The sequence below is a fragment of the Monodon monoceros genome, unplaced genomic scaffold, assembly GCF_005190385.1.
Source record: "Monodon monoceros isolate NGI ecotype Baffin Bay Population unplaced genomic scaffold, NGI_Narwhal_1 Super_Scaffold_4, whole genome shotgun sequence".
Lineage (NCBI taxonomy): Eukaryota > Metazoa > Chordata > Mammalia > Artiodactyla > Monodontidae > Monodon > Monodon monoceros.
In genome coordinates this window covers 75276023-75293072 of record NW_021703781.1, presented here as the reverse complement: position 1 = coordinate 75293072, position 17050 = coordinate 75276023, and the positions used below count along the sequence as shown (strand labels likewise).

The 17050-nt window shown below is 48.8% G+C and overlaps 1 protein-coding gene across 6 annotated transcripts in view; it reads left to right on the top strand.

The window, feature by feature from the left end:
- CTBP2 (C-terminal binding protein 2) overlaps positions 1–17050 on the top strand; it is a 165106-nt gene that overhangs the window by 38381 nt on the left and 109675 nt on the right. For 5 of the 6 annotated variants that reach the window (XM_029245601.1, XM_029245604.1, XM_029245602.1 and 2 more), the window contains one exon: positions 12099–12202. The gene's annotated coding sequence lies outside the window, so the exon portion shown is untranslated. Of the gene's footprint in view, positions 1–10407; positions 10426–12098; positions 12203–17050 lie in introns of those variants that run through there. The other variant, XM_029245606.1, reaches the window with a different exon arrangement.

Sequence of the window (17050 nt, the reverse complement as noted above, 5' to 3'; positions counted from 1 at the left end):
GACATTTAACAGATCTGTAGCAGGAGATAGGTTTGACAGCTTCGAATTATATTTGAAAGAGTTTTTCTTTTAAGAAAGAAAATGATTACTTCTATTTTAAATGTCATCGCAAAGACATAAACATGTTTAATCAAATTATATATTTAATTTATGTAGAATGTAATTTTTATTCCCGTGGAAGAGTCGCTGGTTATTTCTTTATCAGCTTTGAAGCTGGGCAGTGTTTGAAAGCGCTCAGCTAGTTGAGTAAATGGCTATTTAAGGGTTTATGGAATCTGAAAAAAACAGTATTGTGATTGAAATATTCTTCATCTGTACACTTGTACCTAATGGCACATTCTGGGGAGAGGGAGGTACTTTCGTTATTGTCAGTGGGAGACATTAAGGATAAACTTCTGTTGAATGGATGGAAAGAAGTGTGACCCTGAAGACAATAAAGGCAAAACAGCAAAGATGCTCCTCCTGTAATTTTCTCCTCCTCGATTCTTTGAATCAGCAGGGAGGTGCCGGGGAGTGTTAGGACTGACTGTGCCAGCGCTCCTTAGAAGGGAGGCACCAGGGGATCTTGGAGGACAGACACAGAACGCCACAAAAGACCTTGAGGTTGATACAGTGTGATTAAGTTTTATCACAAAAGGCTGATGTGGAGTTCGAGGGCAGCCACAAGGTCCCCAGGCTGCTGGAAAAGCAGGCATGTAGCTGTGGGTTCTCTCAGACAGGTGGCTCGCTGGCTCTGGTAATCTGCTAGGACACTCCAGCTCCAGAACTTTCTCTGAGCGAGCTGGGTGTTGGAAGGTGGCCAGCCCAGTGTACAGCTGTGTGTGTCAGCCAGGGACGGTCTTGGCCTGTTCCAGCCTGCTGCCTGGGGTTTCGATTTAGCCATGCGGGATCAGGGAGTCCTGGGTTCCCCACCAGTGTGCCCACTCGCCTATACAGACCAGCCCCGGAGGCTGGTTTTCTCTTGTCCTCTCCAGGGCTGTTCTATCACATGTGACCTGGGAAGCTCTGGGCGTCTGGCAGCAGCTGGGCGAGAGAAACCAGTCAGTTGTGCCTGTTCCCAGGAAAGAACTTACGTAGCAAGCATCTTTGCCAGCTCCAACAGAGAAGGTCAGGGGTTCAGGAGCCGTGTGCCCTGGCAGCCGGAGGAAGCCGATCCCAGTTCAGAGTGTGAATCCTGTCAGCGGGCTGGGCTCCTGGTAAACAACAATCCACCAAAGAGAGGAGTTGCCCTATTTATTGGTCAACATGCACCAAACTCAACAGACAGACCAAAAGAAAAAAAAAAAAAACACAGGACAAAGCTACTTGTTATTTTTGTAATTAAACTTGTGGTTGTAAGAGAAATAAGACCCTTTACCTCCTTTATCCCCACTTGGCAACATCTTGCAAAATGGTAGTGACAGTAGCATAAGCAGGAAGTTGATACTGATACAGTCCACAGGTACTGCTCAGATTTCCCCAGTGTCACACACATTCATTTGGCTGTGTTCCCTCCTGCGCAGTGGTGGTGTTTGTGTGGATTCCAGCGTGCCCCACCACAGGCAAGACACACAAGTTTCATTACCCCAAGGATCCCCCCACCCCACCGTTCCCCTTTTATGGCCACACCCACTTTAGGTGGCCCAGACAGTTCATGGCCAACATACATGGTGGTAAACGGGGCTGGCTGACTTCCAAGACCCAGCTTACTCAGAAAATTCTAGAATTGGAGTGTCCTGGCTCCTCCCCTGTCCGTAAACCCTGACAACCGGTAGTCTGTTCTCCATCTCTGTAATTTTGTCCCTTAAGAATGTTACAGAAATGGAATCAAATAGTAGGTAGCCTTTTGGGATGGAGTGTTTTCGCTCAGCACGGTTCCCTTTGAAATTCATTCAGGTTGCTGTATCACTGGTCTGTTCCCTTTTATTGATGAGGAATATTCCACCCCAGAGATTTTTTTTTTTTTTTGGCTGCATTGGATGTTCGTTGATGCACGCGAGCTTTCTCTAGTTGCAGCGAGCAGGGGCTACTCTTGGTTGCGGTGCGCGGGCTTCTCATTGCGGTGGCTTCTCTTGTTGCGGAGCATGGGCTCTAGGCGCGCCGGCTTCAGCAGTTGTGGCTTGTGGGCGCAGTAGTTGTGGCTCGCAGGCTGTAGAGCACAGGCTCAGTAGTTGTGGCGCACGGACTTAGTTGCTCCGTGGCATGTGGGATCTTCCTGGACCAGGGCTTGAATCCATCTTCCCTGCATTGGCAGGAGGATTCTTAACCACTGCTCCACCAGCGAAGTCCCCACCCCAAAGATTTTTGATTCAGTCTTAGACTGACTGGAGCACTGGGTAAGAGGAAACCCATCATGGAGACCTGGGAGTTGCAAAACAACTCTTCCTTCACATGGACTCTTTCTCGATGTCGGGAGGAACAAGGCGTCTCCGGCCTCTGCTAGCCTGCCCTGGTTCTCAGCAGATGTCCATGGGGTGATGTTTGAAGAAGCTTGTGCCCTGATGGCTTGGCTGCTTTGGGAAGCCAGCAGAAGAGGCCGCCCTTCACCTTTTGAGCTTTGTTCATCTGTGTTGTGTGTTTTTGCACAGTGCACATGGATTGAAACAAAACTTGGGATAAAGGTTATTGGATTTTGATGTTTTATTAGCACTCATAACAATAACACAGGGGGTTCTGGGCTGGTGCACAAGGGAAGTAAAGGCTGTGTGAGCATGATTTCTTTAGAGGAAGCCCTAGGCACCTAGGTGGCTTTGGCCTGCCTTTATGAGAACTGTTAAAATGACATACCCCGAGAATCTAATTTCACAGTGAGAATTTTGAGCCATTGCTCCTTCAGAAAGCACATTTATTTGCACTGTGTTTTAAACATATATGCGTGTGTATTTACACATGCATCATATCAGTGGGGACAGCATTTATGAAGTATTACTCCCATGAACATCTGTGCTAAACGGTTGTCTGTACTTTCAAAGTTAATGAAATGCAACTGAGCAATTAGGCAGCGAGGAAGTTAGTTCAGGATTCCCCGCGTTATTTACTTGATAACATATGCATCAGTAGGTCGTAGTTGCGTTTTCTTCAGAAACTCTGCGGTTCTTTTTTTCTAGATCAAGCCTGTTAAGCCCTGAAAACTCCACCCGGAGCTCAGGATGGGCTCGTGCAGCTGGGATGGGCTGTAGGCAGGTCTGGCCTTTGGCTTTTCTCTTCTTGTCCTGGATTCCTTTGGGTACAAGGGGGCAGTATTTGTGTCAGGGACCATCACATCCTGGTGGTCTGAACTCTGGTCGGAGGTGAAGGGGCTGTCCTGATGTGGGTATCAGGCTGTTTGTGTGGGGAGGTTCCCCGTTGGTGGATGTGATGCTCTCTGAGGTCCCATCTGGCTCTGGGATTTATTCTTAAGACTAGAATTTGTTGCCTCTAAGGGGAAAAATATTTTGGACCCATGAGTGTAAAGGTTGCCATTACACCTTTGGGGTCTTCACTCACATTTGTGTTTGCGGAGGCTCTCTGTGTATTGTTCTCTGTGACGTGCCTAGCGCTGTAAGTGGATTTTCAAAAGTCAAGTCATTCCTTTGGTTGCACGTACAGCAGCTGGTCCATTTGATGGCAGTGATGCCCTTCACTTTAAACTTAAACCTCCCCTGAACCTGTAGGTTCGGGTTTGAGTAAATTTGGTTTGAAATAAAACTGAACCTAATTTCCTCTAGGCCTTTTTTTTCTTCCCAGGACTCTGGGTTCTTGAATTCCCCTGGTCTTGTTAGGAAAGCGTTTGTTAACAAGTATCTGTTAAACATTTGAGTGCCTTAGTGCTGAGCTCTTTACCTGCGGCACCACGTGCAACCCCACATTCGAGGGGAGAATGGTCACATCCTGGGCTCAGCCTCCCCAGCTAGAGGTGAGGGAGCTTTTCTAGCGCCACTTGTGGCCTCATTCTAATGCTCTTCACTACTGTTTGGTCTCCAAGGTCTCTAAGATAAAAATCATATTCTGTCCCTGCCCACATGGAGCCCACATGACCAACTAAACCAGTGACAAACCTGACGAAGCAGCCGATGCAATGCCTTCTACACATATAAAGGGGTGGGGATGGAGGTACAGTTACGGAGAGCTAGGGTTGGAGGGGCTGTTGTTACTCGGCTGAATTAACTTTCCCCAGCTTCCTCCCTGCTCAATATTCCGCATTTAGTCCATTGATCCTTAGCGTTGGTATCTAAATCCGGTCACTCTTCTTGTGAGTAATTTTTCAGGGCTTGTGGACTCGGCCATTTGATTCTCAAGTCATATATATATATATATATATATATATATATATATATATACACACCCCACACACATATATATTTTCTGCTTCTCTCTACTCATTCTTCTGCAGTCTAACCTGTGGCTGAGAACTTGGCTGGAGCCTGCTAAGTCTGCCTTGCTGCAGTGTCTGTCCTCTCCTGCAGGCCCTGGGGGAGCCAAGGGATCCCCACTGCATGGGTGCCCTCACCGCTGCCCCTCAGGGATTCTCCCAGGTTGCTTGGCCACAGGAATTCAGATCTATGCGTTGGCATTCCTAAGAGGGACACCCTGTTTCTAGATTAAATTTGCATGAGGTTGGAGGGGATATACCTTTCTTCCTTTTAAACCCACCTTGGCAGTGCAGCTATTACTTAAAGACTTAGATCCTAAATAGAGCCACTCCGCAGTGATGCTATGGCCCGGAACCAAGGCAGCAGCTGTCTCTCTGCATCCCCAGCTTCAGCTCCCTCTCCTGATGTAGAAGCCCACATAAATTCACTGTACATTTTCCAGACTGTAGGAAATCTGCTCTTTGCAGAAAATGGAGAAATAGAGGAAAATATGAAGATTAGCGTACAATTTTTATGATCTGAACGACTTATATTTTAAAAATCACCTTAGCATATGGAGAAATAACTTCTTTTAACACCTTGGGTGTTTTTTCTGTCTCCTGCATGGTATGCACACACTAGCAAATGACATTCACCGTTTAAAGAATATTTTAAAATTTATGTATACCATTTGGAGTCTTATATTTGTTTTTCCATTTAACCTGTAAATGTTTTTCCTAAGTTGTGAAATATTTTTGAATTTTTTAAACTAAATAATTTGTTGAGATACAGGTATCATAATGTATGTAGGTATAGCATGATAGCTATTTGTTTTTCTCTATAGTGTTATCAGGAAAGATAGTTATCCAACTATTTTCTGTTTCAGGGAAGCATCTTAGATGGTTTATTTTTATGTGAATCTTTACTCCTCCTCTAATTACTCCCTAGGGGTAGAATGGGGTGGGGGGGGGATGAAATCTAACTTTTCAGAAAAGGTGCCCTTTCACACTCCCACTGAAGCGTGGGGGGCTGTTTGTCTCACCAACTCTTCAACATTTTGCTCTTGTCATCCCTGGATTTTATGTTACAGATTGTCAGCTTAATAAGTCTTATGTTGCTGTGCTGAGCATCGAGAGACCCTCTGCTTACTGTCTGACCCTGTGCCCCTTGTCAGTCAGAGTGTCAATGGGGTACCTAATGAAAAGGAATTCGGGGGACTTCCCTGGGATTTCGCCTTCCAATGCAGGTTTGATCCCTGGTCAGGGAGCTAGTATCCCCCATGCCTCAGGGCCAAAAAACCAAGGCGTAAAGCAGAGGCAATATTGTAGCAAATTCAATAGAGACTTTGAAAATGGTCCACATCAAAAAAAAAAAAAGTCTAAAAAAGAAAAGGAACTCAGCACCTCTTCTGCGCCCTCCTCTCTACCTGGGAGAAAACCGAGGCCAGGGCATTCATTTCAAGATGCCCTACTGGTTCGTGGTTGCTACTAGCTGGGCTCTGTTCTTGGGCCATATCATCTCTCTTCCACCCCCAGCAGGTTCCGGAACCTCTCCTAGAGGCGCGTGTGCCTGGGCTGATAGCTTTCTTGTTCAGTTACTATTTGAAACCACAAAAGGCCACGTACAGGTGTCTCTGATTTGACTTGTGGGTTTACATCTCCGCTGCCTGATACATTGGGCTGAGACCTCAGGGGCCAGGCTTCCCTTTGAGCCAGGCTGATTGGAAGAGGGTCCTCCCCCAGCGAGGACTCCCCCACTCCTCTGGGCACTTCAAAGTTAACAGGGCGGCTTCCCAGCTTGTCTGACATTGGGATAGACTCGTGGGGGCCCAGCCAGGCTTCTGGGGACCGGGAGTCAGACTGCCCAGACCCGCTGCCTGCATGTTCAAGGCCAGCTGGGCAGTTTGGGGTGTGGGAACGCAGCTTGAATTCACAGGATGACGTCGTTGTGTGTGTGGTTGCTGCTCACTGAACCACTTTTTTTTTCTTTCAAAACTTGGCTCCTGTTGTGCCGAATTTGCAGCACCCGTTTATCGATTTGCTTTCCGTGTCCGTTTTTCCAGTTGTTTCCAATTCCCCCCTGCCCCGCCAGTCTGACAGCCTCATGCCCTTGTTTATTTCTCCATTGCTGGAGCCACTGAGAACAGAGCCTTTCCCCAGAGGATTGAAGCCCAGCTAATGCTGCGAGGCTAGGCAGTTCCTGGTCCCCTGGCTGGGCTCAAATCTGCCGGCTCTGTAGGGTGGGTGCAAAAGCAGAAAGCTGAGAGGCAGCAGAGGAAGGGACACATTAATTGACTACACCTGAGACAACACTGAGAAAATATCCTATTTTGTTTTCCTTAAGAAAGTGGCAGAGTTCCAAGACTTCCCTTACAGTTTTCCACTGCCTCTCCTTATATTTGAAGACAAGAGTTCTGGAATCTTGACTGTTGGGCCTTTTCATGTTCTTAAAACTTAAATGCAGCTGAACATATCTAACATTACAGAATTTCCATAAGCATTCTCTCTACAAAGACTGTATGTAAAGTTTGTGCCCGGAGGGCATTTTTCTTATTGAAGTTGAAACTCTTGCACATGGCGGGGTGGGCAGTAATAATGAAGTGTTGATTTGACCTTAGGTGTCTTGACACCAGTGTGGCTGTATAGGGACATGGAAAGAATTAGCTTTCAGGGTCCTCCTGCCTCAATAAAGGAAAATTGTTTCCAAGCTAATTAATACGGTTTATTCACTATTAGGCAGTAGTACGTGGAATTGGATCCTGGGAAGGAATGATGCACCTGAACTAAGGGGAAAGTACGTCAGGTCACACCGTGTTAATTCCGTCTTGTCCAGCGTTTCCCCCTTCAGAGGACGTAGTCTTTTCCTTGGTTTTCCCAGTGTGACAGGCACACCAGAATTCCACACTGCTTCGTGCCTGATGGGCTAGGCCTTTCTGGGGGTGCGTTAATACTGAGAGGCTGGGCAGGCGCATAAATACACGTGGGGAGGGGAGGGGGGCCCTTCCCAGGTGACTTGGGCTTGTGCCTTCACTGTGTCAGCCTGAGGTCCTGGTTAGGGGCAGATCACACACGTGTGGCTCCGAGTTCTGAGTGCGGGGAGAGGCCACATCCTAGCAGCTGCAGGCCCCTCCCACTCCCCATGTTGCTCAGAGATGCCTGTCTGTGACCCCAGCAGCCCCCCAAGCATGCAGCTCTGGTTACCCCGCCCAGTCAGCTGAGGGCAGCCGGAAGCTATCCCTTTGTGGGTCCTTCTGCATCCCTGGATGTGTGGCAGACCTGCTGAGGGTGGTCAGGTGTGAGCCGGGAGCTGGAGGGGGTGGGGAGAGGCCCGGGCTGCTCAGGGGTCCCGTGGAATGTATCCCAGGAGCCGCGGCCCCCGGCCTTGACTTGGCTTCTGGCACCTCTGTCTGGGCACGTCCCGCTTTGGCCAGAAGGACTTCTTTCTTGCTGATAGGGGCAGGCCGGTTTTAGGGGGCGGACATTTGGTTTCTCTGTGGATTTCTGGGTCCCGCATCTACTCGGGACTTTTCCCCGCCTGCCGCCCTTGAACTTGAGATAGTTGTGAGGCCCTGCTGTGGACACGTGGGCAAGCCCCTGGCACCCGCGTCCCATGTCCTCACATCCTCATCGTGATTCCACCGTGGAGGGTCACTCCCCTTTTACACAGATGGACACCCTGAAATGGTGCTGCGTGGCTAGTGTGTGCAGCAGGAGGGGTGAATAGGTTGACACAGGGCTTGCACGCGGACCTTCAGGTCACCACGGCTCCCTTGAGCTGGGGCTCAAGTTCCGCGTCTGTGGGTCCCTCTTGCAGCAGCCCATGGGCAAGTGGCTCCTTCTGCCCTGAGGCACTGGTGGGCAGCAGGTTGCCCCGAGGTAGCTGTGGGCCCTGCAGCTGTGAGCGGACCAGCATTTCCTGGAAGGCGATACATCATCACTTCAGCAGGGCTCAGTCTTACTTTCGATAGCAACAGGTGCCCTCTTGAGAGGGCCAGCCAGCAGCGTCCGAGCCAAGAGGACATTGATGAGAGAGAAGGCCGAGGTTTCTGGATGGTTCTTCCCCCGGTTCTTTGTTCCTTTTCTGAGCACAGCCATGCCCGCCGGACTGTCACCAAGGGGAGGGCGAGGCCCCCCGGGGGTGGGGAGCGTGTAGGCCCCTCAGAGATGTGGTGAGGAGTATTGGACTCTTAGGCCAAACAGGAACCGTTTACCTCGTGACGTGAGCAGAGACTGGTTTGGCTCTCAGCAGACTGATGATGACAAGCCTGTCCCGTGTCCTGGAGCCGCGCGCCAAGCCTGCTGAGGACTGGATTTACTGAGGACTGGCTGTGCACAGGCCGAGCGCCGAGCTCCCCGGGCGTTACCACTGTGAAGGGACCTGGTCACCTGTGAGGCGGATGCTGCCTTCTCCGTGTCAGACAGGACAGAGTCCCAGGGCGTTGGTCACCTTGACCCGTGGAGCCTGGGCTGCTTCTCTGCAGTGTCCTGTTAACTCCGTGCTCTCTCCTTTGTCCTTTCCCACTAGCCCCTCTATTGCAGTAAATCTGTGGGGGCCAAGGGATGATTCTGCAGACTACTTTCTGGTTCTCTGTTGAAGCAGTAAGCGTGCATGGGGCCCCCTGGATCTGAGATGAGCCCGGCGTGAAGGAGGGCAGGTTCCAGATAAGGCCAGTGCTCTCCTCAAGCCTGGGCCTCCTGCTTCTGTCCAGTTACCACATTAGGATCTCTCTCTGGCTAATAAATGTCCAAGCCAGGCCTCACTTTTGCTCACTGGCCAGCCGGGAGGAGAGGAAGCAGTGGGTGAAGGGGCCCCCACCTGCCATAGCAGGACAGAGGACGGGCGTCTTAAAGCCTAGATGACCCAAATACAAGTCAGGCAGAGCAAAGAATTCAAGTGGGGCTCAGGCAGTCCCCGAGTGGTAACAGGAGCTGACACATCAAAGCGTTAGAAGCGTTAGGAATAAGTTCATGCAGAGTAAGTGCAAGTAGGTGGGCACTTGGTGCTGAGGGGGAATGCCGGGGCGCCCACGCTGAGCCTGTGTGCCCCTCTTCTCTCTCTGGAGTTTGGATGATGCAGGGCACAGAGCAGAGCGCAGGAGCCGTTCTGAAAGAGGGCGAAATTCAAGTGGGGGCCAGACCGGTCCTCCTGGAATGAGCCGGGGCAGAGTCTCTCAGGACCCCCCCCTTCCAAACCTTTTTAGAGCGCATCTCATTCAGTTTCAGAAAAGTAGACTTATTAACTATAGACCTACAAGGTAATTTTCATATGCCCGACTCAGTGTAAGAAGAAACTAAAAATCCAGGTGGTAGGGACCCTTCTAGGCGATGTGTCGTGAATTTATAAGTTTCCTATATGAAAGCCCCAGCCCTGGCTTGGACTCCACCAGGCTCTGGGTACTGCTGTTCCCTCCCTGTGCGTGCGTGCGTGCGTGCGTGTGCGTGCACGAGCGCGACCCCCTCATCGTCATCAACTATGGGTGGAACACATTTGCCAAGTGACGTTTAGTAGATTCACCGAGGTTGATCATACGGGCCAAAAATAGATGCCCTTTTCCTTGGCCAGAAGCAGCGAGTGAACTTGGAGCTGCCTGGCATTTACTGGCCGAGGCCGAGTTACTTGGTGGAACAGCCCGCTTAGCTTCCTGGGGCTGCTCGTGTAGGAGCGGTGGTGATTTTAATTAGCTAAGTCGTTTCTGTGTCTTGTATACTCCTAGAAGTTCTTGGAGGAATCCTGCCAAGAACATTTCCCCTGGCACATCTGCGGGGCACTACTCCCTGTTGCACTGTCATCAAGTATCTACGGAAACAAGTGTTTTTGAATTTTTAGCCTTTTTAGCCTTTCTGTAGCTGCATTCTTTTTAAGCACTTCTTTCCACCTTCACGTAACAATGGGCACTTGCTTTAAAGATTCTGACAGTCTTCCAAGCTTTTTAACGTTCTTAATCCACTAAATAAGCCGTCACCGTTCGCTCGGGCAGTCTGCAGGCTCTTCTGAATTTTTGGCTTAAAATTCCGTGAAATGTCACCAGCCGAGTTGTCTGTTCCTTGTTTAATTATGAAGTATATCAACTATGAAGTATCTCAAGGAAAGAACCTGTGCCCACCAGTAAGATTAGGTAGGTGTTAACATGTTGCCGTTGTCTTCAGACCTTAGTTGAAAAGAATGTTACAGACAGGTATATATATATATGCAGTTATATATGCAGTTAGTTAAATATTTGATTTCCTACTGTATCCCAGACGTGGAAGACTTTGGAGATGAATAATGCGTGATCAAGGCATTTAAACATTTAGAGACTTGGCGATGGGTAGAGTACGTCACAGCCTGGCAGTCAGGAGTGAAGGTGTCACAGATGTCTAGGGTATGGGTTTTGAAGGGTGGACGAGAGTTTGCTAGGCAAGCTCTCGCTGCCTCCAAAGGCTGGTTCCTTGGCAATAATAGATGCTTAGTCAACATGAAACTTACTGTGTCATTAGAGGCTTGGAACTACTGAGAGCCCACGCCCGTCCCTCCTTCCTAGCATTTCAGAGGCTGGGATGTCTCTGTTCTCCGCACCCATCTCCCTTGAATTGGAAAGTTTGGGGCGTGAGGTGGTATGGAGGCACAGTGGGAGTGAATTACTTCTTGACCTTGGGTATTATGGTAACCCTGACCATGGGGACCACTCTGTTCCTGCTGTGAACTCTTGTAATTGCGAAGTAGGAGCTGGCTGGTGTCAGGACTTGGACCCTTCCTTACATTAGAGAGAACACAGGAGTATGGTTTTCTTTTGAATGGTTTGAAAAGTAGAGTGCAGCTGGGAAACTGGTTACAGTAATTTCATACATTTAAAAAAATATTAATCAACTATTTGTATCCTGACTGATTGTAAGGTGAGCTTGGAGATGGTCAGGGATGGCTGCAACAGTTCATTCTCACAGGACTTGAGAAAGGACTACCTTAAAACACAGACGCCCCTGGTGCCATAGCAGCTCCAATATTGAAATTGCATCTGTCCTTCATGGGAAAGGCACAGAAAAGATACCTGGACACGCCTACTGCCCAGGTGTTTGCCTTTTCTGTCAGCCAGCTCCGGGGAGGAGTAACTTCCTCGCCTGCCCCCTCTTACTGCTTTGTGTGCAAAGGAAGTGGTTCAGCTAATGTGGATGGTCCCATGTATTTCCTCTTCATTCCATGTATACTAAAATAAATGTGAGTGCTGTTTAATGCATCACCTCATTTCATATTGCCTTTGCCAAGAAAGTGCAATTTTATCGAACATTAGGATTGAATTCCTAACTGAGTAATCAATTTCAGTAGTAAGTTAAAGCACCTTCTCTTAATGACAACTGCAACCATTCATCAGTTACAGTGGATTAACAGTTGTCAGCATTTATGCTAATAGCACTTATAAACCGTGGGCTTCTGAATTCCATATTTCTCAAACAGTTGGTAAGACTTTTTGCTGGAAGATAATATGATTGTTTTGTCCCTTTGCTTGCTACTTGGAGATGCAAAGAAGTTAAATGACATTTTCACGGCGATGACACAATATCACCTTCTGGTTTTGCACACTTGGCTTCGTGTCAAAATAGATGGAAAGAGTTCGTTTGTTCTGGTGCTCTACTGTTTAATTTGATCTGGTGTGTGACTAAAGCAAGACAAATAGTATTTTTAATGAAACCATTTAATAACCTCTGGTAGCTTAGAATCGAAGGCATTGGAAAAATGCAATTAAAGGATGGCTAGATGTAAACAAGGAAAAAATCACTGCTTCAGCTTCACTGATCCAATTCATTTTGCTTTCAGGGTTTCATCGCCTTAAATGGTTTTGAACCAATGAAGCTGGATTCTCTTAAAAAGACGGAGAGCCCATCGTGTGAACTATAGAGTTTGTGGACACATTTATATTGGTGAGTTATTGTAAAATATCTCCAGGTAAAAGTTCAGGTTTTTCAAAACCCCCTTTGGAATGTGTTTTCAATTTGTTGATGACTGTGGATTGCTGGCAGCCTCAGGATGTTTCATCGGGACGTCTAATAGCGGGATCATATTGATTGTCTTTCAATTAATTGCATCTGGTATTTTCATTTATCAAAAGCAAAATACATGTAATTAACTCTGAAGCAATATAGTTCAGTGTAAAGTGATTGTTGCTGCTGCCGCTGCTGCTATAGAGATAAGTCAATGGAAATTACACCAGGAAACTCGAGTCAGGATGGAGCCGTGTTAGGACTTCTCGACATATTAATTACAAAGAATAAAAATGAATTGGGGAAACAGTCCACGCCACCCCGAGTGGCCTGGGCAAAATGATAGATGGACGTCTTTAGGGAGACAGCAGCTTGCTGAGCATGGCACATCTTTAATGAGCTAAGGCTTTTAGACTTGCCAACCTCTAGGATGTCTTGAACATAGAATGGTTTTTTTTCTGGTGGAATGGATTAGGGATGTGGGATGTGGGCTGAGGAGAGCCTTCAACTGTCTGCTTATTTGGAGTATGGTTGAGAAAATACCAATGAAGAGAGTTCAGTCTTCCCTCCATAGCAAGGACTTTTGGGGGTCCTGAGTTAATTTCAACATGCCTTTAGCCATTTCCCACAAAACCTAGATCTTAGACTCTCAAAGTGGCAACTTCTCAGAAATGATTGATTTTTATCCTGTTGAAAAAAATGTTTTCTCCTTGAGCTGGCAATGTCACCTTAAAGCCAGAAAAAAGCGTGTGAGCCGTTTCTCACCGTTCTTTCTGTCAACCCCCAGGCTTGTTCCCTGCAGTACTGAGTAGGACAGACCCTCAGGTTTGGAGAAAGGTCAAAGGCCCACAAGGAATTTGTACAACAGATTCCCTGCCTGAGAATCCTGGGCAGATTCCAGCACACACGGTCTGGAATAAATAATAACAGAAAGAAATGTTGGCCTTAAAATGCAGCCTTAGGCACGGCTTTAGCCGGTGACCGCCAGGGGGCCCGAACTGACCCTCAGTCTCAACCCAACCAGTGGGTGTGGCCCGGGGAAGGGTCTCACTGCCTTTTCCCATGGAGGAGGGTCAGTTGCCAACACCGGGGCTGCTGCTCCGGACCTGGGCTCACGGAGCCCACTCCCCAGCAGGTCCCTCTGGGAGGCCTTATTTGTGACATGAGTAGTTGTACTGGGGTGGTCCCCATGAGCCCCCGCCTTGTAGAAACCCGGAAACCTTTCCCAAGAGTGACCTGAGAAGGCTGCCCCGCCAAAGGCCACGGCAGAGCATGAAGTTCACAGAGGGTTACTTATCAGAGACGACTCCGTAATCTTTGAACAATTCTAAGAATCTTTGTACTGGGGAGATGAGAAACTAGAAATATCAGTGAACCTTCTTCTGGGGGTGGGACATGGGTGTATCTATTAGTCATGATGGCCACTCTCAACCGTATACACTCAACTTTGCCTTTTAAGGCCAACATTTATTTCTTTTCTGGCTCTCATTCTTCTAAAAGAAACCTTTTTTTAAAGACCCTGTGTGCTGGAATCTGCCCGGGGTTCTCAGGCCGGGATGTTGTTGTACACATTCTTTGTGGACCTGGGGTTGGTGGGGTGTTAATTCCAGGATTGGGTAACGGCACTGAAGTTGTTTTCAGTGGGTCACAGTGATGGAAATCCATCAGACCCCCACGGTTGTCCGGTTCCATGTCCAAGCACTGCCAGTGCCCGATCCTCGAGTCCTTCACAGAAAGTCACCGGAGGTTCACCTGAGGGAGCGTCTCGGCTGGGTGCCAAGACTTGAGAGTGATGCTTGGTACGTTTTGTAGACACCACGGGGTTGGAAAACTACTTCTCTAAAGATAAGAATGTGGAAATCCACAGTATAAGGATGAAATGGGCTTTTTAAATATCAAGAAATGGTTACATAACAGCATTTTCATTTGACTCGACCTAGTAATTGAACCACTGCGGGATCCTGTTTATCAGTGATCTCTGTCTCAGAGAGAGGAACATTGACATTGCATAAATGCATCCAATATCAGAATGAAATTGCAACACCATTCCTGATAGCAAATTTTTCCCTAGCACCTAGCACGCGCACACAATTGGCCTTGTACAGTGGTTCTCAGCACTTATGTGTTTTGGGCATAATTTGGGGTAACAGTTTTTGATAGCAGTCTGGAAGAGCTTGAGAAGCTCGGTGTAACGTTGGCGTTGGCCCTCATTAGAGCATGGCCACCATGCCTGGAGGATGCCTCGTGGTGTCTGTGACCTCACCCACATTGACTGTGACCCCGATGGCCTGGCTGCTCCCCAGCACTGGGCACCCTGCCAGTGGTTTAACCTTCGTCCCTGACCACCCCCCTGTACACTCACAGGGTGTGGTTCTCGCGTGTCCCAGAAGCATGTGTTAGTTCTTGGCTCTTTTCTCTGTGGCTTGTCACTGTGCCCAGTACATTGTACCCCACTCGTTGGATGGCTACTCATTCAGCCCCAACTGCAGTCAATACCTAGCAACACAAGAGGGGTATCTTGAATTGCAGCCAGAGCAAGGGACCACATGTTGATTTCAACCTGGTAGCTTACCTGTTGAGATCTCCTAGACAAATCCTTTTTAATGTAGGCAGAAGAGAAGGAAATAGACAAAAGCCACAAAATTCATGAAAAGTCACAGTCTTGGAATGGCAAACCTGTGTGGTGCTAGAACCATTTATACGTCGTTTTTGTCCTCTTAGTATATTTGTGCATGCCATCACTTAAAAGCATTCTATTTCTATTATTCTAGACCTGATAGTCTGGTTTGTGGCTTTTTTCTTTTCATAACTTCAAATCAGACATGTCAGCCTCCTCCCCCCGTGCAAAGAGGCTCATTTGGTCATCACTAATGAACGACAACACGCTACATTGAGATCTGTTGCATTTTGTTCTGCTTTTACTGTCCATCCTGTACGTCATCGCTTGCTACAGTGAAACCCCGATGTGCTCCGTGGTTCGCTGACTTCTGGAAGCAGACTTAGTTCTCCAGTGGTTCAGATGGGCCATTGTTTTTCCTTGTGCCATTTTGTTATTAAGCATTAATATTGGTAGCGGTACCAAGTTACCTTGTAATTTTAACAAAAGCGTCAGGGAAAAATAAGTGCTTTTTGTCAAATGTCTACAGCTAAGTGGAAATGCAAATCACAGCCCTTAGCTTTTATTCTGTAAAATGATGGTGGCGTAGCGGTGGCTGCGGTTTGTCAAAGACGTGACAGCGTATCCGGCTGCCGCACCCAGAGAGGCTTGTGCACTGCTTTATGTTGACAGATTGCAATGATGATGTGGAAGCTTGACCTGCCCCACAAAGCCCCAGGGAAAGGTGATCTCTGAGGTTCCCCTGGTGCTGGTGACTCAGAGGGGAGGGCCTTGCAAGGTCTGTTGTAGGGTCCAGGCTGCTCTGATCTGAGTGTGGCTTTAGTGGGCCAGTGGGCCCCATTAGGGCCTCTGCCCTGTTTCTGCCAACACAGCTTTCTTCCCCGCAAAACAGAAGGGAAAGTATTGCTTTACTCCAGAAATAAATGCCTACACCTTGCAGTGAGTCTGACTCTCGCTGCTTGAGCACTGGAGGGAGCTGGCTGTGGTCATGCTGGGCCTCGTGTTGTGGCCTCCAGGGTCCCCTTGAGTTCTTGGCCTGCCCTGGCCGTCACCCGTCCACTCTTTCCATGCAGCCTGCACTAGGGACGTGTGATCCTGCTCCGGTTTTTAGGCTAGAGGCACAACTGCCAACATCGGAAAACACAAACCAGAGCAACATACGCTGGGCCTTTCATCTCCAGGGGACTCTCTAGATGAGAAACAGCCAGGAGGCCGAGACGGGGGCGGCAGGGAAGATGTTGGTGGAGCTTCGGCCCCTGCTGTCTGCGGAGAGGGGAGGAGGGGTGGGGTCTCAGCTGGAGCTCTGGGGTCTTGGTTCTTGCTTGTGTTTTATTCATGAGCTGCAGATCCAAGTTCCTGTAGGAGCCCTTCTCTGGGAGGTGTTGATTCAGCCCTTGTCCTTTCCTCCAGGGAATTTCCAGATCCCAGCAAGGCTCCTGGGTAGGACCAGAGAGATCATCCACCTAGTCCCTTTGTTCTGTTTTCAAAGTCTGTCCTTGTCCCGGTCACATGGGGGTCAGGCCCCTAGCCCCTACCTTCTGGTGGGTCATTTTCTGCTCTGCTGGTGCTGTCCCCACCTCCCAGCCCTCAGGACTGGTTCTAATCAACCAGCAAGGCCAGGGAGGCCCGGAACTCTGTCATCCACGTGTCCGCAATAAGCTAGCCGGCCTGTACTTCCTGGGGTTCCCGGCCAGGGAGGGTCTCTACCAAGCTGTGTTCCTGCTGGAGGTCTGTGCCTGGGAGGGATGGCTCCTTGCGGCCATAGGAGAGCAGCGGGGCCACGGCCCTCTCTCCTGGTGGAGCAGGGCTTGGGTCAATACTGAGCATGCCATACAGCGTTGCGCGCGGACACACTAGGTATGTGGCCCTCTCTTCCCAAGATCCTATAACCTTGGCTAAGATCCCTGTTTTATTTTTATTTTTTTTTTGCGGTACGCGGGCCTCTCACTGTTGTGGCCTCTCCCGTTGCGGAGCACAGGCTCTGGACGCCCAGGCTCAGAGGCCATGGCTCACGGGCCCAGCCGCTCCGTGGCATGTAGAATCTTCCCGGACCAGGGCACGATCCCGTGTCCGTTGCATCGGCAGGCGGACTCTCAACCACTGCGCCACCAGGGAAGCCCCAAGATCCCTGTTTTATCAGCGAAGCACTTGATGCTGAGATCATATGCCAG